General features: G+C 47.1%; 1 long non-coding RNA gene across 2 annotated transcripts; it reads left to right on the top strand.

Moving 5' to 3' along the window:
- The first annotated feature begins 244 nt into the window (after positions 1-244).
- Positions 245-23,162, top strand: LOC130456129 (uncharacterized). 2 transcript variants are annotated; one of them, XR_008914628.1, is made up of 6 exons: positions 245-3,609; positions 5,329-5,378; positions 9,362-9,454; positions 11,189-11,238; positions 15,220-15,312; positions 22,946-23,162. It is a non-coding gene; the product is annotated as an uncharacterized LOC130456129 (long non-coding RNA). The 2 variants fall into 2 exon arrangements; XR_008914627.1 differs by lacking the exon at positions 22,946-23,162 and having other exon boundaries at positions 15,220-17,750.
- The last annotated feature ends 4,218 nt before the right edge of the window (positions 23,163-27,380 follow it).

Here is a 27,380-nt window from a genome sequence, read left to right on the forward strand (position 1 = left end):
TGACAGGGACACCTAGAAAGAAAGGGAGAGTGCACTGTGAGAAAGGACACTAAGGCGGCACTGCTGGATGACAATACAGGAAGCCCAGGGGTGTTTAAGAAGGGATAGAGGGGCTCTGGTCTTGGGACATCAATGGCGGCCCCTGTAGTTCTCTCTCTCCGAGCCTGGTGCCCGGGATTGCAGCGGTTAATAAGCCCCCCTGACAGCTCTAGTCCGGAGCAGCAGCGGTGGGAGGAGGGGTAAACAGGGGGAGAGGGCTGTGCGGGAGGAAGAACAAGCGGGGCCGGGGTGGGCGCGTGGCTGCAGACCGAGCGCTGGCCAGTGGCTGACGGGGAGGAGGACTGCGGCAGGAGCGAGGTGAGCATTGACGTCACCACCCGTTGGCTCTTAGCTGGTGGGGGGTGGGGGTCCCGTTTCAGTTCCGCCTTTCTAATGGCTACCCGAGGCCTGGGAATAAGATGTTGGAGGAGGGGGGAGACGGAAGGGGCCCGCCCAAAGGCCACCCGACATTTAGCAGCTGTCTGAGTTGGGGAGACGTTAGGGAACCAGGCGCTAACTGTTTGTTGCCTTCAGAACGCTGGCTTTCCCGCCCCTGGATTCTCCCCCCGGGCACTAGAATCTGAGCTCTAGCTTCTGTTTACCAAGTAGCTACCAAGGGATGGGATGGAAGATGGGACACACACCCTGGCACTCCCACACACAAAGACAGCTCTCACATGGAAACACACGGTGCTGCCCCTTTCAATGCGGTCTTTTCATGAAGAATGATGATGAGGCTCTCTAAAGGGCCCCCAGAAACTCGAGACTGAGTTAGGAAAGGAAGAGATGGAGCAGCCAAAGGCAAAACAGGTTTTAGAGAGGACTCGCCCACTCTCTCTCCCTAGCCATCATGTCCACATAAAAATGTTTTCTTTATACATTTGCATTAGGAATTCTCCTCCCTACTCTCTTGCTGCTCATATGTCAGCACTGTGATATCCTTTCTCTAACTGAGTATGTGGAGGAGTTGCTACAAAACCGCTCTTTAGTCACAGATATTGGAGCAACCATGTTGTAGGGCATGTGAAGCCACTATATAGCCACTAGCACCTCATACATAGGATTACTCAAGTATCCTCTTTCTTTCTTCACATTTCTGAACACTCATGTTTCCTTGCACATGGATATCATTGGTCAGTACGCATTGACTCTCCCCCTGTTTCCCTGAGATACAATGTCCTTGTATATAAGAACAAATGAAGGAAGAATAATGCTCTCTGAGTACTAGAAGAAGGCTCCTTTCATGTATAGAGAGGTTAGAGGAAATGGATACATGTGAATATTTGGAGAGAATGTAACCACACGCTTATATAGGAACCAAGAGAACATGTGAGTACTCTTACACAGAGGAAGAGAGAGAATGATTTCTAAGGTTTAAGAGGAGATAGAAAGGGAAAGTCCTAGAAATGAACTAACAGAAAAACCTACGTGTGACCCCATAAAGGAATGAAGAGAGAGAGAGCCTGAGCAGACACAAGCACACCCAAGGACTTCTCTGTCTTTTTGTGCCTGTAGTGTTACATATTCTCTATGTGCTCATGTAGAGAAGGGCCAAATTCTTCTCTACCTGACAGATGCTAGTCATGTGAATAAAGAGAAGACACAAAAAGAGAAAGGACAAGGTACTCTCTGGGTAGGATTATACAGAGAATTACTGATTCCTCCCCAGCCAGACTAGGTGAAGAGAAAGGGAGCCACTGCCTGACTTGAACAGACCGGTGAAATATGGGAGCCCTGTTGGATGAGAATAGAGGCAGCCCAGGGGTGTTGAAGAGGGGACAGAAGGGCTTCTGGACAGAGAGCTGAGGGTCAAGAGGGGCATCAATGGCGGCCCCTGTGGTCCTCTCCCTGGGAGCCTGGTGCCCTCCCGGGATTGCAGTGGTTAATAAGCCCCCCTGACAATTAGTCCTTTGCAGCTGTAGGGGGGAAGTAGGGGGAGAAGGGTGAGAGGGTAAGGGGAAGTGCAGGTGGGTTGGGGTGGTCAGGTGGCTATAGAGAGGTGAGTGGGATGTAAGGTGGGACTCGTGGAGATTGGGCATTGTCTGGCCCGAGGGGGACAGCAGCAGGAGACAGGTGAGCGCTGACGTCACCATCCACGGATGCTCAGTGAGGGGGAGGGTGTCCACCTAGCCAGGCTTCACCTCTGTCTGTCTAATAATAGCTGCTCCAGGCCTGGGAATAGATGGTGGAGAAGGGAGAGATGGCAGGATGCAGCCCAAAGCCCATCTCAGACTCAGTTGTCTGAACCTGGGAGTTAAGTGAGTAGGAAGCAGAAGCCCCAGGCCAGGGACAGCTCCCAAAGTAGGGAAAAGGTCCCCAAGGGAGCCCTACAGATCCTTGGCCTTCCACTCCCTGGGCTCTGAGCTGTGACACTCCCTGAGGGATGAGGGACACATGTGGCTCAGGAGGCAGGGCCAGGGAGACTCCTGGGCTTGATTGCAGGCTTTAGGCTCAGAATAAGGGCTGAACCTGCTGGTTGGGGGCTGCCTGAAAGGAAAGCAATAGAAGGGCAGAGTTTTCACAGGGAGTAGAAAGTGGTTGGGTTATGGCTAAGAGAGGGGCAGTGATGTTGAGGTGGGATCCTGATGGGCTTGTAGGTGTGGGTGGGTCAGGAGGGCTAAAAGAGACCTCAGAGGTCATTGGTACCTCAGAGGTCATAAAAGGCCAACCATCTCCTGAAACAGAAAGGGTAAGTGAAGTCAAGATCAGGGCAGGGACTGCCATGGCCAAGGTCACACAGCCAGTAAGGGTAGAAGTACACTTGTCAGCCCAGCTTCCATCTTGCCTTGGTCCTGCTCTGAGAGTCAAGTTTGATGGACCCCAATCCCATAGGAAGAGCTTCTCCAGAAACAGGAGGAGAATTTCCCCATAGAGCCAGTGGTTCTAGAACTCTACTGTTATAAGGCAGGAGTTAAGGGGGGTCTAAGCAAGCCTCTTTGGCTTAGCCTTGGGGATATTTACCAAGGTGAGCCAGTAAATTCCATGCCCTTCTCTGATTTGCTTTCTGCCATTTGTGACACTTAGAGCTGCTCTTAAACATTTTCCTGGTGTTTTTGGACAGATGTGTAGGCAGGGTCCCTCTTTCCTGTCCTCCTTAGATTATTTTCTGTTTGGGAGATGTGTGTGTGTGTGTGAGCGTGTCTCTCTGTGTGTGTAGCAGTTCCTTTGGGAGGAGGAACATGATAGAAGTGGCTAAGAACTGGCCACAGAAAGGGAGCCAAGCTTGGATGGGCAGGAGTCCAGAAACGTGGGGTGACAGCTGGGCTTTATTCATGGAAAGGGAGGTGGAGATGATGGATAGAACAGAGGTGGGAGTTTTAAAGTGAGTAATGGGACCTGCTGGGGCTACCAGAAGGGTGCTGGGGGAATCAAAGTAGGAATGGAAACCTGTTGAATAACAATCCCTTGACCAGAGGGCATCATGTGCCCTTTTCTTTACCACCATGTCTCACTAACCTTGTCTCCCTCCTGCCAACAGCCTCCAGAAAAAGAAGATGAGGCCAGAAGCAGGAGCCCAGCCAAATAGTTTGGGAAAATGAATTCAGAGATAGAGGAGGGCATCTTCACCAGGTGAATTAGGAGCACTACAACAACAAGCCAAAGCTTATTCCACCAAATACTCTAGTGAACAGAAATATAAAAGTCCAACACCAAGAGAGATGAGCCTCCACATGATCCTCATACACTCTGACCTATCCCAGCTGCTTCCCAAAGATCCACTAAGAGATTGGATGGAAGATAGGACACATAGACAGAGAATAAGAACTCTCACATAGGAAACACACACTCCTTCCCCTTTCAATACAAAACTTCATAAAGTATTTTCATTGACATCCATCAGGGATCATATTGAGGAAACTAAAGAGTATATCCAAATGGTCCCCAGATACATTGGACTGACTTAGAAAGAGGAAGGATTGAGTAAGGAAAGGAAAACAGACTGAGAAAATTCTTTCCTATGGGGAATCCCAAGGGTAAAGATGCTAGAAGATTCAGACACATCTCCTAGATGAAGATTGCCTACCTTCTGTGGGTATATTGAGACATCTTTGAGGACCCTCATACATTCTATGACTTGTCCATTTCTCCATATGTTGATATGGACTGTTTACTCATTCATATTGGGAATTTCCTCCATACCCCCCTGCTGCTTATATTTCCACACTGAGATATGCTCCTTTACATCTCTCTTTATGTGAACTACCTACCCTATACTCTTTCTCTCTTCACCTATATATGAGCCTTGTTGTTTTAAGGGCTACTAAAGACACTTACATAGTGTCCAGCACATCATACATAGCATTTACTCAAGTATTCCCTCTTCTTTTTCACATATATGAGCACTCACATTGTCTTTGTACAGGAATTCTTCTTCAATGAATACCCCTTCCCTCTATATCCTTATTCCCATGAGCACACATAGATGGTCTTTTTCTATGTTTAGAATTATAGAGGACTGTTATACTCTTTGTGGAAACCAAAAGGAATCTTTTTTCTTTTCGTTAGAATATTTTTCCATGGTTACAAGATGCATGATCCTCTCCTTCCCTCCTAGAGCTTACAAGTAATTGCACTGGGTTATACAGGTATCCTTGTTGAAAGCCTGTTTCAACGTTATTCATATAAGCATTTTTGTACAAGTCTTTCCCCTTATTATCTCTTTGGGGTACAAACCCAACAGTGGTATGTCTGGGTCAAAGGGAAGGTATTCTTTTAAAGCTCTTTGGGCATAATTTCAAATTGCCCTCCAGAATGGTTGTGTATTAGTGTCCCATTTTGCCACATCCCCATCAACATGTATCACTTACCTTTGCTGCCAAATTGGACAATCTCTTAAGTTTGAGGTGGTTCCTCAGAGTTGTTTTAATTTGAATTTCTCTAATCAGGAGGGATTTAAAATACTTTTTCATGTGCTTATTGAGAATTTTGATTTCATCCTGTGAAAACTGCCTATTCATGTCTCTTGACCATTAGTTGATTGGGGAATGGCTTGTTTTTTATTTTTTTTGTAAATTTGGCTTATTTCCTTATATATTTGGGAAATTAAACCTTTGTCAGAGAGTTTTGTTGTAAAAATGTTCTCCCAGTTGTTGCCTTCTAAGTTTGGTTGCTTTGGTTTTTGTCTGTTTAAAAAATCTTTTTAATTTGATATAATCAAAGTCATTCATTTTACATTTTTAATGTTCTCTGTCTCTTGCTTGTTCTTAAATTCTGGGAAACTATTCTATGTTCACCTAATTTATTTATGGTTTTACTCTTTACCCATTTTGAATGTATCTTCACTAACAGGAATCTTCAAGAATTCAATCACAGGGAGAGAAGCAGTAGCAACCTTTCAAGTAAGAAGGAAGGGTATGGGGAAACAAATATGGGAATGGATATAGAGAAAATATAAGGCTGCACACACACACAGAGAAGATCAGATATACACATCAGAAAAGAGTGAATGTGGGAGTACTCATAGAGAGGAAGAGAAAGAATGAGAACTAAGGTTTCTGAGGAGGTAGAATGAAGAAGTGATTCATATGGTCCAAGTGGAATGGTCATGTGAACATATAGAAACCAGACATGAGAGTTCTTGTGGAGGAAGAGAGAGACCCAGAACATATATATGTATATATATATGTTGAGATATGTTTCCCGTTTTCATATGTACTAATTGCCACATGCTCTCTACATCCCGAGATTCAGAAGTATTACATTATTCCTTATATGAGACTCCAGAGTCATGTGAACAGAGAATATAGGAGAAAATGGTCAAGTTCTTTCCCTTAATGAGAGTATAAAGCAAATGGCTCAGTCTCCCATGACAGGGACACCTAGAAAGAAAGGGAGAGTGCACTGTGAGAAAGGACACTAAGGCGGCACTGCTGAATGACAATACAGGAAACCCAGGGGTGTTTAAGAAGGGATAGAGGGGCTCTTGGGACATCAATGGCGGCCCCTGTAGTTCCCTCTCTCCGAGCCTGGTGCCCGGGATTGCAGCAGTTAATAAGCCCCCCTGACAGCTCTAGTCCGGAGCAGCAGCGGTGGGAGGAGGAGTAAACAGGGGGAGAGGGCTGTGCGGGAGGAAGAACAAGCGGGGCCTGGGTGGGCGCGTGGCTGTAGACCGAGAGCTGGCCAGTGGCTGACGGGGAGGAGGACTGCGGCAGGAGCGAGGTGAGCATTGACGTCACCACCCGTTGGCTCTTAGCTGGTGGGGGGTGGGGGTCCCGTTTCAGTTCCGCCTTTCTAAGGGCTACCCGAGGCCTGGGAATAAGATGTTGGAGGAGGGGGGAGACGGAAGGGGCCCGCCCAAAGGCCACCCGACATTTAGCAGCTGTCTGAGTTGGGGAGACGTTAGGGAACCAGGCGCTAACTGTTCCCTTCAGAAAGCTGGCTTTCCCGCCCCTGGATTCTCCCCCCGGGCACTAGAATCTGAGCTCTAGCTTCTGTTTACCAAGTAGCTACCAAGGGATGGGATGGAAGATGGGACACACACCCTGGCACTCCCACACACAAAGACAGCTCTCACATGGAAACACACGGTGCTGCCCCTTTCAATGCGGTCTTTTCATGAAGAATGATGATGAGGCTCTCTAAAGGGCCCCCAGAAACTCGAGACTGAGTTAGGAAAGGAAGAGATGGAGCAGCCAAAGGCAAAACAGGTTTTAGAGAGGACTCGCCCACTCTCTCTCCCTAGCCATCATGTCCACATAAAAATGTTTTCTTTATACATTTGCATTAGGAATTCTCCTCCCTACTCTCTTGCTGCTCATATGTCAGCACTGTGATATCCTTTCTCTAACTGAGTATGTGGAGGAGTTGCTACAAAACCGCTCTTTAGTCACAGATATTGGAGCAACCATGTTGTAGGGCATGTGAAGCCACTATATAGCCACTAGCACCTCATACATAGGATTACTCAAGTATCCTCTTTCTTTCTTCACATTTCTGAACACTCATGTTTCCTTGCACATGGATATCATTGGTCAGTACGCATTGACTCTCCCCCTGTTTCCCTGAGATACAATGTCCTTGTATATAAGAACAAATGAAGGAAGAATAATGTCATGCTCTCTGAGTACTAGAAGAAGGCTCCTTTCATGTATAGAGAGGTTAGAGGAAATGGATACATGTGAATATTTGGAGAGAATGTAACCACACGCTTATATAGGAACCAAGAGAACATGTGAGTACTCTTACACAGAGGAAGAGAGAGAATGATTTCTAAGGTTTAAGAGGAGATAGAAAGGGAAAGTCCTAGAAATGAACTAACAGAAAAACCTACGTGTGACCCCATAAAGGAATGAAGAGAGAGAGAGCCTGAGCAGACACAAGCACACCCAAGGACTTCTCTGTCTTTTTGTGCCTGTAGTGTTACATATTCTCTATGTGCTCATGTAGAGAAGGGCCAAATTCTTCTCTACCTGACAGATGCTAGTCATGTGAATAAAGAGAAGACACAAAAAGAGAAAGGACAAGGTACTCTCTGGGTAGGATTATACAGAGAATTACTGATTCCTCCCCAGCCAGACTAGGTGAAGAGAAAGGGAGCCACTGCCTGACTTGAACAGACCGGTGAAATATGGGAGCCCTGTTGGATGAGAATAGAGGCAGCCCAGGGGTGTTGAAGAGGGGACAGAAGGGCTTCTGGACAGAGAGCTGAGGGTCAAGAGGGGCATCAATGGCGGCCCCTGTGGTCCTCTCCCTGGGAGCCTGGTGCCCTCCCGGGATTGCAGTGGTTAATAAGCCCCCCCTGACAATTAGTCCTTTGCAGCGGTAGGGGGGAAGTAGGGGGAGAGGGCTAGTGGGTAAGGGGAAGTGCAGTCGGGGTGGGGTGGCCAGGTGGATTTAGAGAGGTGAGTGGGATGTAGGGTGGGACTCGTGGAGGTTGGGCATTGTCTGGCCCGAGGGGGACAGCAGCAGGAGACAGGTGAGCGCTGACGTCACCATCCGCAGACGCTCAGTGAGGGGGAGGGTGTCCACCTAGCCAGGCTTCACCTCTGTCTGTCTAATAATAGCTGCCCCAGGCCTGGGAATAGATGGTGGAGAAGGGAGAGATGGCAGGATGCAGCCCAAAGCCCATCTGAGACTCAGTTGTCTGAACCTGGGAGTTAAGTGAGTAGGAAGCAGAAGCCCCAGGCCAGGGACAGCTCCCAAAGTAGGGAAAAGGTCCCCAAGGGAGCCCTACAGATCCTTGGCCTTCCACTCCCTGGGCTCTGAGCTGGGACACTCCCTGAGGGATGAGGGACACATGTGGCTCAGGAGGCAGGGCCAGGGAGACTCCTGGGCTTGATTGCAGGCTTTAGGCTCAGAATAAGGGCTGAACCTGCGGGTTGGGGGCTGCCTGAAAGGAAAGCAATAGAAGGGCAGAGTTTTCACAGGGAGTAGAAAGTGGTTGGGTTATGGCTAAGAGAGGGGCAGTGATGTTGAGGTGGGATCCTGATGGGCTTGTAGGTGTGGGTGGGTCAGGAGGGCTAAAAGAGACCTCAGAGGTCATTGGTACCTCAGAGGTCATAAAAGGCCAACCATCTCCTGAAACAGAAAGGGTAAGTGAAGTCAAGATCAGGGCAGGGACTGCCATGGCCAAGGTCACACAGCCAGTTAAGGGTAGAAGGTACACTTGTGAGCCCAGCTTCCATCTTGCCTTGGTCCTGCTCTGAGAGTCAAGTTTGATGGACCCCAATCCCATAGGAAGAGCTTCTCCAGAAACAGGAGGAGAATTTCCCCATAGAGCCAGTGGTTCTAGAACTCTACTGTTATAAGGCAGGAGTTAAGTGGGGTCTAAGCAAGCCTCTTTGGCCTAGCCTTGGGGATATTTACCAAGGTGAGCCAGTAAATTCCATGCCCTTCTCTGATTTGCTTTCTGCCATTTGTGACACTTAGAGCTGCTCTTAAACATTTTCCTGGTGTTTTTAGACAGATGTGTAGGCAGGGTCCCTCTTTCCTGTCCTCCTTAGATTATTTTCTGTTTGGGAGATGTGTGTGTGTGTGTGAGCGTGTCTCTCTGTGTGTGTAGCAGTTCCTTTGGGAGGAGGAACATGATAGAAGTGGCTAAGAACTGGCCACAGAAAGGGAGCCAAGCTTGGATGGGCAGGAGTCCAGAAACGTGGGGTGACAGCTGGGCTTTATTCATGGAAAGGGAGGTGGAGATGATGGACAGAACAGAGGTGGGAGTTTTAAAGTGAGTAATGGGACCTGCTGGGGCTACCAGAAGGGTGCTGGGGGAATCAGAGTAGGAATGGAAACCTGTTGAAGAACAATCCCTTGACCAGAGGGCATCATGTGCCCTTTTCTTTACCACCATGTCTCACTAACCTTGTCTCCCTCCTGCCAACAGCCTTCCAGAAAAAGAAGATGAGGCCAGAAGCAGGAGCCCAGCCAAATAGTTTGGGAAAATGAATTCAGGGATAGAGGAGGGCATCTTTACCAGGTGAATTAGGAGCACTACAACAACAAGCCAAAGCTTATTCCACCAAATACTCTAGTGAACAGAAATATAAAAGAAAGTCCAACACCAAGAGAGATAAGCCTCCACATGATCCTCATACACTCTGACCTATCCCAGCTGCTTCCCAAAAATCCACTAAGAGATTGGATGGAAGATAGGACACATACACAGAGAATAAGAACTCTCACATAGGAAACACACACTCCTTCCCCTTTCAATACAAAACTTCATAAAGTATTTTCATTGACATCCATCAGGGATCATATTGAGGAAACTAAAGAGTATATCCAAATGGTCCCCAGATACATTGGACTGACTTAGAAAGAGGAAGGATTGAGTAAGGAAAGGAAAATAGACTGAGAAAATTCTTTCCTATGGGGAATCCCAAGGGTAAAGATGCTAGAAGATTCAGACACATCTCCTAGGTGAAGATTGCCTACCTTCTGTGGGTATATTGAGACATCTTTGAGGACCCTCATACATTCTATTACTTGTCCATTTCTCCATATATTGATATGGACTGTTTACTCATTCATATTGGGAATTTCCTCCATACCCCACTGCTGCTCATATTTCCACACTGAGATATGCTCCTTTACATCTCTCTTTATGTGAACTACCTACCCTATACTCTTTCTCTCTTCACCTATATATGAGCCTTGTTATTTTAAGGGCTACTAAAGACACTTACATAGTGTCTAGCACATCATACATAGCATTTACTCAAGTATTCCCTCTTCTTTTTCACATATATGAGCATTCACATTGTCTTTGTACAGGAATTCTTCTTCAATGAATACCCCTTCCCTCTATATCCTTATTCCCATGAGCACACATAGATGGTCTCTTTCTATGTTTAGAATTATAGAGGACTGTTATACTCTTTGTGGAAACCAAAAGGAATCTTTTTTCTTTTCGTTAGAATATTTTTCCATGGTTACAAGATTCATGATTCCTCCCCTTCCCTCCTAGAGCTTACAAGTAATTGCACTGGGTTATACAGGTATCCTTGTTGAAAGCCTGTTTCAACGTTATTCATATAAGCATTTTTGTACAAGTCTTTCCCCTTAATATCTCTTTGGGGTACAAACCCAACAGTGGTATGTCTGGGTCAAAGGGAAGGCATTCTTTTAAAGCCCTTTGGGCATAATTTCAAATTGCCCTCCAGAATGGTTGTGTATTAGTGTCCCATTTGGCCACATCCCCATCAACATGTATCACTTACCTTTGCTGCCAAATTGGACAATCTCTTAAGTTTGAGGTGGTTCCTCAGAGTTGTTTTAATTTGAATTTCTCTAATCAGGAGGGATTTAGAATACTTTTTCATGTGCTTATTGAGAATTTTTATTTCATCCTGTGAAAACTGCCTATTTATGTCTCTTGACCATTAGTTGATTGGGGAATGGCTTGTTTTTTTTTGTTTTTGTTTTTTTTTGTAAATTTGGCTTATTTCCTTATATATTTGGGAAATTAAACCTTTGTCAGAGAGTTTTGTTGTAGAAATGTTCTCCCAGTTGTTGCCTTCTAATTTTGGTTGCTTTGGTTTTTGTCTGTTTAAAAAATCTTTTTAATTTGATATAATCAAAGTCATTCATTTTACATTTTTAATGTTCTCTGTGTCTTGCTTGTTCTTAAATTCTGGGAAACTATTCTATGTTCACCTAATTTATTTATGGTTTTACTCTTTACCCATTTTGAATGTATCTTCGCTAACAGGAATCTTCAAGAATTCAATCACAGGGAGAGAAGCAGTAGCAACCTTTCAAGTAAGAAGGAAGGGTATGGGGTAACAAATATGGGAATGGATGTAGAGAAAATATAAGGCTGCACACACACACAGAGAAGATCAGATATACACATCAGAAAAGAGTGAATGTGGGAGTACTCATAGAGAGGAAGAGAAAGAATGAGAACTAAGGTTTCTGAGGAGGTAGAATGAAGAAGTGATTCATATGGTCCAAGTGGAATGGTCATATGAACATATAGAAACCAGACATGAGAGTTCTTGTGGAGGAAGAGAGAGACCCAGAACATATATATGTATATGTATGTTGAGACATGTTTGCCGTTTTCATATGTACTAATTGCACATGCTCTCTACATCCCGAGATTCAGAAGTATTACATTATTCCTTATATGAGACTCCAGAGTCATGTGAACAGAGAATATAGGAGAAAATGGTCAAGTTCTTTCCCTTAATGAGAGTATAATGCAAATGGCTCAGTCTCCCATGACAGGGACACCTAGAAAGAAAGGGAGAGTGCACTGTGAGAAAGGACAATAAGGCGGCACTGCTGGATGACAATACAGGAAGCCCAGGGGTCTTTAAGAAGGGATAGAGGGGCTGGTCTTGGGACATCAATGGCGGCCCCTGTAGTTCTCTCTCTCCGAGCCTGGTGCCCGGGATTGCAGCGGTTAATAAACCCCCCTGACAGCTCTAGTCCGGAGCAGCAGCGGTGGGAGGTGGGGTAAACAGGGGGAGAGGGCTGTGGGGGAGGAAGAACAAGCGGGGCGGGGGTGGGCGCGTGGCTGTAGACCGAGCGCTGGCCAGTGGCTGACGGGGAGGGGGACTGCGGCAGGAGCGAGGTGAGCATTGACGTCACCACCCGTTGGCTCTTAGCTGGTGGGGGGTGGGGGTCCCGTTTCAGTTCCGCCTTTCTAATGGCTACCCGAGGCCTGGGAATAAGATGTTGGAGGAGGGGGGAGACGGAAGGGGCCCGCCCAAAGGCCACCCGACATTTAGCAGCTGTCTGAGTTGGGGAGACGTTAGGGAACCAGGCGCTAACTGTTTGTTCCCTTCAGAACGCTGGCTTTCCCGCCCCTGGATTCTCCCCCCGGGCACTAGAATCTGAGCTCTAGCTTCTCTTTACCAAGTAGCTACCAAGGGATGGGATGGAAGATGGGACACACACCCTGGCACTCCCACACACAAAGACAGCTCTCACATGGAAACACACGGTGCTGCCCCTTTCAATGCGGTCTTTTCATGAGGAATGATGATGAGGCTCTCTAAAGGGCCCCCAGAAACTCGAGACTGAGTTAGGAAAGGAAGAGATGGAGCAACCAAAGGCAAAACAGGTTTTAGAGAGGACTCGCCCACTCTCTCTCCCTAGCCATTATGTCCACATAAAAATGTTTTCTTTATACATTTGCATTAGGAATTCTCCTCCCTACTCTCTTGCTGCTCATATGTCAGCACTGTGATATCCTTTCTCTAACTGAGTATGTGGAGGAGTTGCTACAAAACCGCTCTTTAGTCACAGATATTGGAGCAACCATGTTGTAGGGCATGTGAAGCCACTATATAGCCACTAGCACCTCATACATAGGATTACTCAAGTATCCTCTTTCTTTCTTCACATTTCTGAACACTCATGTTTCCTTGCACATGGATATCATTGGTCAGTACGCATTGACTCTCCCCCTGTTTCCCTGAGATACAATGTCCTTGTATATAAGAACAAATGAAGAATAATGTCATGCTCTCTGAGTACTAGAAGAAGGCTCCTTTCATGTATAGAGAGGTTAGAGGAAATGGATACATGTGAATATTTGGAGAGAATGTAACCACACGCTTATATAGGAACCAAGAGAACATGTGAGTACTCTTACACAGAGGAAGAGAGAGAATGATTTCTAAGGTTTAAGAGGAGATAGAAAGGGAAAGTCCTAGAAATGAAGTAACAGAAAAACCTACGTGTTACCCCATAAAGGAATGAAGAGAGAGAGAGAGCCTGAGCAGACACAAGCACACCCAAGGACTTCTCTGTCTTTTTGTGCCTGTAGTGTTACATATTCTCTATGTGCTCATGTAGAGAAGGGCCAAATTCTTCTCTACCTGACAGATGCTAGTCATGTGAATAAAGAGAAGACACAAAAAGAGAAAGGACAAGGTACTCTCTGGGTAGGATTATACAGAGAATTACTGATTCCTCCCCAGCCAGACTAGGTGAAGAGAAAGGGAGCCACTGCCTGACTTGAACAGACAGGTGAAATATGGGAGCCCTGTTGGATGAGAATAGAGGCAGCCCAGGGGTGTTGAAGAGGGGACAGAAGGGCTTCTGGACAGAGAGCTGAGGGTCTTGGGGCATCAATGGCGGCCCCTGTGGTCCTCTCCCTGGGAGCCTGGTGCCCTCCCGGGATTGCAGTGGTTAATAAGCCCCCCCTGACAATTAGTCCTTTGCAGCGGTAGGGGGGAAGTAGGGGGAGAGGGCTAGTGGGTAAGGGGAAGTGCAGGCGGGGTGGGGTGGCCAGGTGGCTTTAGAGAGGTGAGTGGGATGTAGGGTGGGACTCGTGGAGGTTGGGCATTGTCTGGCCCGAGGGGGACAGCGGCAGGAGACAGGTGAGCGCTGACGTCACCATCCGCGGACGCTCAGTGAGGGGGAGGGGGTCCACCTAGCCAGGCTTCACCTCTGTCTGTCTAATAATAGCTGCCCCAGGCCTGGGAATAGATGGTGGAGAAGGGAGAGATGGCAGGATGCAGCCCAAAGCCCATCTCAGACTCAGTTGTCTGAACCTGGGAGTTAAGTGAGTAGGAAGCAGAAGCCCCAGGCCAGGGACAGCTCCCAAAGTAGGGAAAAGGTCCCCAAGGGAGCCCTACAGATCCTTGGCCTTCCACTCCCTGGGCTCTGAGCTGGGACACTCCCTGAGGGATGAGGGACACATGTGGCTCAGGAGGCAGGGCCAGGGAGACTCCTGGGCTTGATTGCAGGCTTTAGGCTCAGAATAAGGGCTGAACCTGCTGGTTGGGGGCTGCCTGAAAGGAAAGCAATAGAAGGGCAGAGTTTTCACAGGGAGTAGAAAGTGGTTGGGTTATGGCTAAGAGAGGGGCAGTGATGTTGAGGTGGGATCCTGATGGGCTTGTAGGTGTGGGTGGGTCAGGAGGGCTAAAAGAGACCTCAGAGGTCATTGGGACCTCAGAGGTCATAAAGACCAACCATCTCCTGAAACAGAAAGGGTAAGTGAAGTCAAGATCAGGGCAGGGACTGCCATGGCCAAGGTCACACAGCCAGTAAGGGTAGAAGGTACACTTGTGAGCACAGCTTCCATCTTGCCTTGGTCCTGCTCTGAGAGTCAAGTTTGATGGACCCCAATCCCATAGGAAGAGCTTCTCCAGAAACAGGAGGAGAATTTCCCCATAGAGCCAGTGGTTCTAGAACTCTACTGTTATGAGGCAGGAGTTAAGTGGGGTCTAAGCAAGCCTCTTTGGCCTAGCCTTGGGGATATTTACCAAGGTGAGCCAGTAAATTCCATGCCCTTCTCTGATTTGCTTTCTGCCATTTGTGACACTTAGAGCTGCTCTTAAACATTTTCCTGGTGTTTTTAGACAGATGTGTAGGCAGGGTCCCTCTTTCCTGTCCTCCTTAGATTATTTTCTGTTTGGGAGATGTGTGTGTGTGTGTGAGCGTGTCTCTCTGTGTGTGTAGCAGTTCCTTTGGGAGGAGGAACATGATAGAAGTGGCTAAGAACTGGCCACAGAAAGGGAGCCAAGCTTGGATGGGCAGGAGTCCAGAAACGTGGGGTGACAGCTGGGCTTTATTCATGGAAAGGGAGGTGGAGATGATGGACAGAACAGAGGTGGGAGTTTTAAAGTGAGTAATGGGACCTGCTGGGGCTACCAGAAGGGTGCTGGGGGAATCAGAGTAGGAATGGAAACCTGTTGAATAACAATCCCTTGACCAGAGGGCATCATGTGCCCTTTTCTTTACCACCATGTCTCACTAACCTTGTCTCCCTCCTGCCAACAGCCTTCCAGAAAAAGAAGATGAGGCCAGAAGCAGGAGCCCAGCCAAATAGTTTGGGAAAATGAATTCAGGGATAGAGGAGGGCATCTTCACCAGGTGAATTAGGAGCACTACAACAACAAGCCAAAGCTTATTCCACCAAATACTCTAGTGAACAGAAATATAAAAGAAAGTCCAACACCAAGAGAGATAAGCCTCCACATGATCCTCATACACTCTGACCTATCCCAGCTGCTTCCCAAAGATCCACTAAGAGATTGGATGGAAGATAGGACACATACACAGAGAATAAGAACTCTCACATAGGAAACACACACTCCTTCCCCTTTCAATACAAAACTTCATAAAGTATTTTCATTGACATCCATCAGGGATCATATTGAGGAAACTAAAGAGTATATCCAAATGGTCCCCAGATACATTGGACTGACTTAGAAAGAGGAAGGATTGAGTAAGGAAAGGAAAATAGACTGAGAAAATTCTTTCCTATGGGGAATCCCAAGGGTAAAGATGCTAGAAGATTCAGACACATCTCCTAGGTGAAGATTGCCTACCTTCTGTGGGTATATTGAGACATCTTTGAGGACCCTCATACATTCTATTACTTGTCCATTTCTCCATATATTGATATGGACTGTTTACTCATTCATATTGGGAATTTCCTCCATACCCCACTGCTGCTCATATTTCCACACTGAGATATGCTCCTTTACATCTCTCTTTATGTGAACTACCTACCCTATACTCTTTCTCTCTTCACCTATATATGAGCCTTGTTATTTTAAGGGCTACTAAAGACACTTACATAGTGTCCAGCACATCATACATAGCATTTACTCAAGTATTCCCTCTTCTTTTTCACATATATGAGCACTCACATTGTCTTTGTACAGGAATTCTTCTTCAATGAATACCCCTTCCCTCTATATCCTTATTCCCATGAGCACACATAGATGGTCTCTTTCTATGTTTAGAATTATAGAGGACTGTTATACTCTTTGTGGAAACCAAAAGGAATCTTTTTTCTTTTCGTTAGAATATTTTTCCATGGTTACAAGATTCACGATTCCTCCCCTTCCCTCCTAGAGCTTACAAGTAATTGCACTGGGTTATACAGGTATCCTTGTTGAAAGCCTGTTTCAACGTTATTCATATAAGCATTTTTGTACAAGTCTTTCCCCTTAATATCTCTTTGGGGTACAAACCCAACAGTGGTATGTCTGGGTCAAAGGGAAGGCATTCTTTTAAAGCCCTTTGGGCATAATTTCAAATTGCCCTCCAGAATGGTTGTGTATTAGTGTCCCATTTGGCCACATCCCCATCAACATGTATCACTTACCTTTGCTGCCAAATTGGACAATCTCTTAAGTTTGAGGTGGTTCCTCAGAGTTGTTTTAATTTGAATTTCTCTAATCAGGAGGGATTTAGAATACTTTTTCATGTGCTTATTGAGAATTTTTATTTCATCCTGTGAAAACTGCCTATTCATGTCTCTTGACCATTAGTTGATTGGGGAATGGCTTGTTTTTTTTGTTTTTGTTTTTTTTTGTAAATTTGGCTTATTTCCTTATATATTTGGGAAATTAAACCTTTGTCAGAGAGTTTTGTTGTAAAAATGTTCTCCCAGTTGTTGCCTTCTAATTTTGGTTGCTTTGGTTTTTGTCTGTTTAAAAAATCTTTTTAATTTGATATAATCAAAGTCATTCATTTTACATTTTTAATGTTCTCTGTGTCTTGCTTGTTCTTAAATTCTGGGAAACTATTCTATGTTCACCTAATTTATTTATGGTTTTACTCTTTACCCATTTTGAATGTATCTTCACTAACAGGAATCTTCAAGCATTCAATCACAGGGAGAGAAGCAGTAGCAACCTTTCAAGTAAGAAGGAAGGGTATGGGGAAACAAATATGGGAATGGATGTAGAGAAAATATAAGGCTGCACACACACACAGAGAAGATCAGATATACACATCAGAAAAGAGTGAATGTGGGAGTACTCATAGAGAGGAAGAGAAAGAATGAGAACTAAGGTTTCTGAGGAGGTAGAATGAAGAAGTGATTCATATGGTCCAAGTGGAATGGTCATATGAACATATAGAAACCAGACATGAGAGTTCTTGTGGAGGAAGAGAGAGACCCAGAACATATATATGTATATGTATGTTGAGACATGTTTGCCGTTTTCATATGTACTAATTGCACATGCTCTCTACATCCCGAGATTCAGAAGTATTACATTATTCCTTATATGAGACTCCAGAGTCATGTGAACAGAGAATATAGGAGAAAATGGTCAAGTTCTTTCCCTTAATGAGAGTATAATGCAAATGGCTCAGTCTCCCATGACAGGGACACCTAGAAAGAAAGGGAGAGTGCACTGTGAGAAAGGACAATAAGGCGGCACTGCTGGATGACAATACAGGAAGCCCAGGGGTCTTTAAGAAGGGATAGAGGGGCTGGTCTTGGGACATCAATGGCGGCCCCTGTAGTTCTCTCTGTCCGAGCCTGGTGCCCGGGATTGCAGCGGTTAATAAACCCCCCTGACAGCTCTAGTCCGGAGCAGCAGCGGTGGGAGGTGGGGTAAACAGGGGGAGAGGGCTGTGGGGGAGGAAGAACAAGCGGGGCGGGGGTGGGCGCGTGGCTGTAGACCGAGAGCTGGCCAGTGGCTGACAGGGAGGGGGACTGCGGCAGGAGCGAGGTGAGCATTGACGTCACCACCCGTTGGCTCTTAGCTGGTGGGGGGTGGGGGTCCCGTTTCAGTTCCGCCTTTCTAAGGGCTACCCGAGGCCTGGGAATAAGATGTTGGAGGAGGGGGGAGACGGAAGGGGCCCGCCCAAAGGCCACCCGACATTTAGCAGCTGTCTGAGTTGGGGAGACGTTAGGGAACCAGGCGCTAACTGTTTGTTCCCTTCAGAACGCTGGCTTTCCCGCCCCTGGATTCTCCCCCCGGGCACTAGAATCTGAGCTCTAGCTTCTCTTTACCAAGTAGCTACCAAGGGATGGGATGGAAGGTGGGACACACACCCTGGAACTCCCACACACAAAGACAGCTCTCACATGGAAACACACGGTGCTGCCCCTTTCAATGCGGTCTTTTCATGAGGAATGATGATGAGGCTCTCTAAAGGGCCCCCAGAAACTCGAGACTCAGTTAGGAAAGGAAGAGATGGAGCAGCCAAAGGCAAAACAGGTTTTAGAGAGGACTCGCCCACTCTCTCTCCCTAGCCATCATGTCCACATAAAAATGTTTTCTTTATACATTTGCATTAGGAATTCTCCTCCCTACTCTCTTGCTGCTCATATGTCAGCACTGTGATATCCTTTCTCTAACTGAGTATGTGGAGGAGTTGCTACAAAACCGCTCTTTAGTCACAGATATTGGAGCAACCATGTTGTAGGGCATGTGAAGCCACTATATAGCCACTAGCACCTCATACATAGGATTACTCAAGTATCCTCTTTCTTTCTTCACATTTCTGAACACTCATGTTTCCTTGCACATGGATATCATTGGTCAGTACGCATTGACTCTCCCCCTGTTTCCCTGAGATACAATGTCCTTGTATATAAGAACAAATGAAGGAAGAATAATGTCATGCTCTCTGAGTACTAGAAGAAGGCTCCTTTCATGTATAGAGAGGTTAGAGGAAATGGATACATGTGAATATTTGGAGAGAATGTAACCACACGCTTATATAGGAACCAAGAGAACATGTGAGTACTCTTACACAGAGGAAGAGAGAGAATGATTTCTAAGGTTTAAGAGGAGATAGAAAGGGAAAGTCCTAGAAATGAAGTAACAGAAAAACCTACGTGTGACCCCATAAAGGAATGAAGAGAGAGAGAGCCTGAGCAGACACAAGCACACCCAAGGACTTCTCTGTCTTTTTGTGCCTGTAGTGTTACATATTCTCTATGTGCTCATGTAGAGAAGGGCCAAATTCTTCTCTACCTGACAGATGCTAGTCATGTGAATAAAGAGAAGACACAAAAAGAGAAAGGACAAGGTACTCTCTGGGTAGGATTATACAGAGAATTACTGATTCCTCCCCAGCCAGACTAGGTGAAGAGAAAGGGAGCCACTGCCTGACTCGAACAGACCGGTGAAATATGGGAGCCCTGTTGGATGAGAATAGAGGAAGCCCAGGGGTGTTGAAGAGGGGACAGAAGGGCTTCTGGACAGAGAGCTGAGGGTCTTGGGGCATCAATGGCGGCCCCTGTGGTCCTCTCCCTGGGAGCCTGGTGCCCTCCCGGGATTGCAGCGGTTAATAAGCCCCCCTGACAACTCTAGTCTTTGCAGCGGTAGGGGGGAAGTAGGGGGAGAGGGCTAGTGGGTAAGGGGAATTGCAGGTGGGGTGGGGTGGTCAGGTGGCTATAGAGAGGTGAGTGGGATGTAGGGTGGGACTCGTGGAGGTTGGGCATTGTCTGGCCCGAGGGGGACAGCGGCAGGAGACAGGTGAGCGCTGACGTCACCATCTGCAGACGCTCAGTGACAGGGAGGGGGTCCACCTAGCCAGGCTTCACCTCTGTCTGTGTAATAATAGCTGCCCCAGGCCTGGGAATAGATGGTGGAGAAGGGAGAGATGGCAGGATGCAGCCCAAAGCCCATCTGAGACTCAGTGGTCTGAACCTGGGAGTTAAGTGAGTAGGAAACAGAAGCCCCAGGCCAGGGACAGCTCCCAAAGTAGGGAAAAGGTCCCCAAGGGAGCCCTACAGATCCTTGGCCTTCCACTCCCTGGGCTCTGAGCTGTGACACTCCCTGAGGGATGAGGGACACATGTGGCTCAGGAGGCAGGGCCAGGGAGACTCCTGGGCTTGATTGCAGGCTTTAGGCTCAGAATAAGGGCTGAACCTGCTGGTTGGGGGCTGCCTGAAAGGAAAGCAATAGAAGGGCAGAGTTTTCACAGGGAGTAGAAAGTGGTTGGGTTAGGGCTAAGAGAAGGGCAGTGATGTTGAGGTGGGATCCTGATGGGCTTGTAGGTGTGGGTGGGTCAGGAGGGCTAAAAGAGACCTCAGAGGTCATTGGGACCTCAGAGGTCATAAAGACCAACCATCTCCTGAAACAGAAAGGGTAAGTGAAGTCAAGATCAGGGCAGGGACTGCCATGGCCAAGGTCACACAGCCAGTAAGGGTAGAAGGTACACTTGTGAGCACAGCTTCCATCTTGCCTTGGTCCTGCTCTGAGAGTCAAGTTTGATGGACCCCAATCCCATAGGAAGAGCTTCTCCAGAAACAGGAGGAGAATTTCCCCATAGAGCCAGTGGTTCTAGAACTCTACTGTTATAAGGCAGGAGTTAAGTGGGGTCTAAGCAAGCCTCTTTGGCCTAGCCTTGGGGATATTTACCAAGGTGAGCCAGTAAATACCATGCCCTTCTCTGATTTGCTTTCTGCCATTGGGACACTTAGAGCTGCTCTTAAACATTTTCCTGGTGTTTTTAGACAGATGTGTAGGCAGGGTCCCTCTTTCCTGTCCTCCTTAGATTATTCTCTGTTTGGGAGATGTGTGTGTGTGTGTGTGTGTGTGTGTGTGTGTGTGTGTGTGGCGGTCCCTTGGTCCTCTCCTTCCGAGCCTGGTGCCCAGGATTGTAGCAGTTAATAAGCCCCCTGACCACTCTATGCTAAATTTGCTTGTTCCCTAAAAGGCTGCATTTCCCAGAGCAGTCCAGACATAAATACAAGAGGTCAAGAATTCCCAGGACCATGTTTTAACTCTTAGGGAAAGTCACCATATCATCCAGTATCTCAGTTTCCCTCCACACATACCACCACTGGGCATCACTCGATTTCATCTGCCAGGGCCTTTCAAGGCATCTATATAACCTTTGGGAACTTACAGGGGGAAATGTTGCAGAATTCCACTTTGCTATAGTTGTGTTGTGTTGTGCTATGTAGAAGTGATAAGTTGCCCAGACACTAGCTTTCTGCATGGTGGGAGAAGCAGGGGGAGATCAGGTGGGGGAAGGGAGGGGGGGGAATGAGCGTGGGGCTTGTGGATGCTGAGGGACTTTTGCAGGAGACAGGTGAATGTTGACCTCACTACATCAGCTCTCTGGGGTGGGGATTCCACCTAGTCAGGCTTCAAAGTTCTGTCTGTCTAATAATGACTGCCCAAGGCCTGGAATTAGATGTTGGAGAAGGGAGAGATGGCAGGATCCACTCCTGCCAGGGACAGCTCCCAAAGTAGGGAAAAGGTCCCTAAGGGAGCCCTACAGATCCTTGGCCTTCCACTCCCTGGGCTCTGAGCTGTGACACTCCCTGAGGGATGGGGGACACATGTGGCTTAGGAGGCAGGACCAAAGAGACACTCCTGGGCTTGATTCCAGGTTTTAAAAGGCTCCTGCTGGTTGGGAGCTGCCTCAAGGAAAAGCAAGACAGGCAGAGTTTTCACAGGGAGTAGAATGATGATGAAGGGAAGTGATATGGAGATGGGATCCTGATGGGCTTGTATGTATGTGTTGATTACACCCCTAACCCTCCAAGGTCATCTTTTTCAATCTCCTCCTTTGAAGGTAAGTCAAGAGCAGGGAAGGGTCACCAAGGTCAAATAGGGTAGAAGACACCTGTGCTTTAGCTTTGTCTTCTTGCCAGAATGGCTAGCTTCCATCTTGGCTTGGACTTCCGTCATGGGAGCTTCCCCAGAAACCGGGGGAGAATTTACCGAAAGGAGTTAAGCAAGCCTCTGGCAAGGGTGGGGTGGGACTAATTTTCTGCCATTTGTGATATGGAGGGGATGAACAACCCCACCTGCTTCACTCGAAGGCCTGTTTGAACATTTTCCTGGTGTTTGTAGACAGATGTGTAGGCTCTTTCCTCCCCTCAGATATATATACCTGTTTGGGAGGGGTGTGTGTGTGTAGCATTCCTTTGAGAGGGGGAACAACCTGGCCACAGAAGGGGAGACAAACTTGGCAGCGCAGGAATCCAGAAAGGTTTTATTCATGGGTGGAGATGAGGGACAGAACAGAGGTGGGAGTTTTTAGGTTGAGAAATGAGACTTGCTAGGGCTATCAGAAGGGTTCTAGGAGAATCAGAGACCTGACCAGAGGCCATGTGATCCTTCTTTACCATATCTCTCACTAACCTTGTTTCCCTCCTGCCAGCTCAGAAAAAAGATGAGCCCAGCCATAGTTTGGGGAAATGAATTCAAGGATAGAGGATGCATGTTCACCAGGTGAACTAGGAGCACTTCTAGCCTACATTAGAACCTCAAACTCTGACCTCCCAACAGATACACAGAGAATAAGAACTCTCACATAGGAACACACTCCTTCCCCTTTCAATACAACCATTTCATACAGTATTTTCATTGACATTCATCAGGGATCATATTGGACACTAGAGTTTATCAAAATGGTCCCCAGATACATTTGACTTAAAGGGAAGAGGGGCAACCAAAGGAAAACAGATTGAGATCATTCCTTCCTATGGAAAATATCAAGGAAAAAGGTGCTGGAAGATTCAGACACATCTCCTGCTAGATGAAGATGCCACCTTCTGTGGGTATTGAGACATCTTTTGTTTCTTCCGTTTACATGTTCTTATTCGGAATTCTGCTCTATACCCCTAATGCTCATTTTTTCACACCTACACACAGTTGTTTTCAGGGCTAAGAAGCCCCACCCCCCCCCACACACACACATACAGCACATTGTCTTTGTGCAGGAATCCTCCTTCACGCTATATTCTTATTCCCATGAGCACAAATGGAGCTCTCTTTCTGTGTTATAGAAATCTATAAGGAGACAATATGTTCTTCAAGAATTCAATCACAGGGAGAGAAGCAGTAGAACGTTTCATGTATGAAGAGAGAATCTGGGAGTACTGAATAAAGGAAGAGAGAAAATGAGAACCAAGGATTGTGAGGAGGTCCAACTGCACTGGCGATGATAGGTAGAAAACATACATGAGAATTGTTACAGAGGAATAAAGAATGATCTTGTATATATGGAGATCTGTATGTTGAGACATGTTTCCCGTTTTCATATGTACTAATTGCCACATGCTCTCTACATCCCGAGATTCAGAAGTTTACATTATTCCTTATATGAGACTCCAGAGTCATGTGAACAGAGAATATAGGAGAAAATGGTCAAGTTCTTTCCCTTAATGAGAGTATAAAGCAAATGGCTCAGTCTCCCATGGCAGGGACACCTAGAAAGAAAGGGAGAGTGCACTGTGAGAAAGGACACTAAGGCGGCACTGCTGGATGACAATACAGGAAGCCCAGGGGTGTTTAAGAAGGGATAGAGGGGCTCTGGTCTTGGGACATCAATGGCGGCCCCTGTAGTTCTCTCTCTCCGAGCCTGGTGCCCGGGATTGCAGCGGTTAATAAGCCCCCCTGACAGCTCTAGTCCGGAGCAGCAGCGGTGGGAGGAGGGGTAAACAGGGGGAGAGGGCTGTGGGGGAGGAAGAACAAGCGGGGCGGGGGTGGGCGCGAGGCTGGAGGCAGAGTAGTGAGTGGAATGTGGGGCGGGGCTCGTGGAGGCTGGCCAGTGGCTGACTGGGAGGGGGACTGCGGCAGGAGCGAGGTCAGCGTTGACGTCACCATCCTTCTTCTCTCAGCGTGGGGGGTGGGGTCCACCTAGCGGGGCTTCAGCTCTGTCTGTTTAATGGCTGTCCCAGGGCTCGGAATAGACTGTTGGAGAAGGGAAAAATAGCCTCAATATGGGAGACAAGAGTGTAGGAAGTAGGGAACCAGTCCAAGATTGTTCCCTTCGAAACCTTGGCTTTCCACCTCCCCTGGGATCTTACCTGTAACAGTCCCCACGGGATGGGGGACACATGTGGCTCAGGAGACAGGGACAGGGAGACTCCTGGACTTCATTCCAGAATTTAGACTTAGAAAGAGGGATGAACCTGCTGGTTGGGGGCTGCCCCAAGAGAAAGCAATAGACTGGCAAAGTATTTACAGGGAGAAGGAAGTGGTTGGGTCAGGGCTAGGAGGGCAGTGATGTTGGGATGGGATTTAGATGGGCTTGTAGGTGTGGGTGGGTCAGGAGGGCTAAAAGAGACCTCAGAGGTCTTCTGGGAAAAGCTACTCCTTTGACAGAAAGGGTTAAATGAAGTCAGGATCATGGCAGGGACTTGGCCAAAGTCACACAGCCAGTAAGGGACAGAAGCACACTTGTGAGCCCAGCTTTCCCTTCCTGACAGGATGGCTAGCTTGCATCTTGGCTTGGACCTCCTCTGAGAGCAAATCTTGATGTGCTCCAGTTCCATGGAAAGAGCTTCCTCAGAAACGGGGAGAATTTCTCCATACAGCTCTACTGTTATAAGGCAGGAGTTAAGTGAAGGGCCAAGGAAGCCTCTGGGCTTTGGCCTAGCCTGGAGGGACACTTAGTAGGGTGAGCAAATACCATGGCCCTTCTCTGATTGGCCTTCTGCCATTTGTAAAATTCGGAGGATGATGTCCACCTACTTCATTCAGAGCTCTTCTGGAATATTTTCCTGATATTTCTAGACAGAAATGTAGGCAGGGTCCCTATTTCCTGCCTTTAGATAATTCCTTATTTAGGAGTTTTTTGTGTGTGTTTCTGTTTGTGTGTGTGTAAAACAGTACCTTTGGCATGGTGAACATATTAGAAGTGGCAAAGAGCTGGCCACAGAATGGCAGCCAGAATGGGACCTGCTGGGTCTACTAGAAGGATGCTGGGGGAATCAGAGAAAGGAAGGAAAACTGACCAGAGGTCATGTGCCCCTTCTTTTACCACCATGTCTCACTAACCTTGTCTCCCTCCTGCCAACAGCCTGGAGAAAAAGAAAATGAGGCCAGAAGCAAGAGCGAGCCCAGCCAAATAGTTTGGGGAAATGAATTCAGGCATAGAGGAGGGCATCTTCACCAGGTGAATTAGGAGCAGCCCACTAACAACCCAAAATTTGTTCCACTAAATACTCTAATGAATAGAAATACAAAAGAAAACCTAACACCAAGAGAGACAAACCTACCTGAACCTCATACACTCTGACCTATCCCAGCTGCTTCCCAAAGATCCACTAAGAGATTGGATGGAAGATAGGACACATACACAGAGAATAAGAACTCTCACATAGGAAACACACACTCCTTCTCCTTTCAATACAGTCATTTCATGGGGTATTTTCAAAAGGGCCCTCATATAAATTGGACTGACTTAGGAAGAGGAGGGATTGGGCAACCAAGGGAAAACAGATTGAGAACATTCCTTCCTATGGAAATTCAAAAAGAAAAAGATGCTAGAAGATTCAGACACATCTCCTAGATGAAGATGCCTACCTTCAGTGGGTATTGAGACATCTTTGAGGAATTCTATGTCTTGATCCATTCTCCATATATTGATATGGTCTGTTTATACATTCATATTGGGAATTCTCCTCTATACCCCCTGATGCTCATATTTCCACTCTGAGGTAAGCTCTTCTACATCTCTCCTTATATGATCCATCCTATAATCTCTCTCTTCACTTACATATGAGCCATGTTGTTTTCAGGGCTAGTAAAGATACTACATAGTGTCCAGCACCTTATACATAGCATTACTCAAGTATTCCCTCTCTTGTTCACATACATGAGCACTCACATTGTCTTTGTGCAGGAATCCTTTCTTCAATGAATACCCCTTCCCCTATATTCTTATTCCCATGAGTACACATAAATGTTTTCTTTATATGTATAGAAACATAAGGGGACTGTTCCATTCTAGGTGGACACCAACAGAAATCTTCAAGAATCTAATCACTGGGAGAGAAACCTTTCATGCGTGAAGGAAAGATGGGGAAACTGAAATGTGGGAATATATAAAGAAAGAATATGAGGCTGAGAGAATATCAATACACATATATGTAAATATGGGAGTACTCACATATAGGAAGAGAGAAAATGAAAACTAAGGCTTGTGAGGAACTAATGATAGGGCCGAACATATATATGAAAAGAGTGAATATAGAAGTACTCTTACACAGAGGAAGAGAGAGAATGATTTCTAAGGTTTAAGAGAAGATAGAAAGGAAAAGTCCTAGAAATGAACTAACAGAAAAACCTACGTCTGACCCCATGAAGGAATGAAGAGAGAGAGAGCCTGAGCAGACACAAGCACACCCAAGGACTTCTCTGTCTTTTTGTGCCTGTAGTGTTACATATTCTCTATGTGCTCATGTAGAGAAGGGCCAAATTCTTCTCTACCTGACAGATGCTAGTCATGTGAATAAAGAGAAGACACAAAAAGAGAAAGGACAAGGTACTCTCTGGGTAGGATTATACAGAGAATTACTGATTCCTCCCCAGCCAGACTAGGTGAAGAGAAAGGGAGCCACTGCCTGACTTGAACAGACCGGTGAAATATGGGAGCCCTGTTGGATGAGAATAGAGGAAGCCCAGGGGTGTTGAAGAGGGGACAGAAGGGCTTCTGGACAGAGAGCTGAGGGTCAAGAGGGGCATCAATGGCGGCCCCTGTGGTCCTCTCCCTGGGAGCCTGGTGCCCTCCCGGGATTGCAGTGGTTAATAAGCCCCCCTGACAACTAGTCCTTTGCAGCGGTAGGGGGGAAGTAGGGGGAGAGGGCTAGTGGGGAAAGGGAAGGGCAGGCAGGGCAGGAGTGGGTGGGTGACTGTAGACAGAGACAGAGTGGGATGCGGGGCGGCGTCTTGTGGAGGCTGGGCATTGTCTGGTGGGAGGGGGACTGAGGCAGGAGACAGGTGAGCGCTGATGTCACTATCTGTCGGCTCTCAGCGGGGGTGGGGGGGGGTCCACGTAGCCAGGCTTCACCTCTGTCTAATGGCTGCCCCAGGCCCCGAAATAGACTGTTGGAGAAGGGAGAGATGGCAGGATCCAGCCCAAAACCCAGTCGAGGTTCAGCTGCCTCAGTCTGGGAGACAAGAGGGTAGAAAGCACAAGCCCCAAACCTCTGGACTCCATGCAAAGTAGGGAACCAGTATCAGATTGTTCCCCCACCTCCCCTGGGATCTTACCTGCGACAGTCCCTGTGGCACACCTGTGGCTTAGAATTCAGGGCCAGGGAGACTCCATTCCAAGATTTAGGCTTAGAAAGAGGGCTGAACGTACTGGTTGGGGGCTGCCCCCCAAGGAAAAGCAATTGACAGGCAGAGTTTTCACAGAGATAAGGAAGTAGTTGGGTCAGGGCTAGGGCCATGATGTTGTGGTGGGATCCGGATGGGTTTGTAGGTATGGGT

This window comes from Monodelphis domestica, chromosome X (genome assembly GCF_027887165.1).
Source record: "Monodelphis domestica isolate mMonDom1 chromosome X, mMonDom1.pri, whole genome shotgun sequence".
NCBI lineage: Eukaryota > Metazoa > Chordata > Mammalia > Didelphimorphia > Didelphidae > Monodelphis > Monodelphis domestica.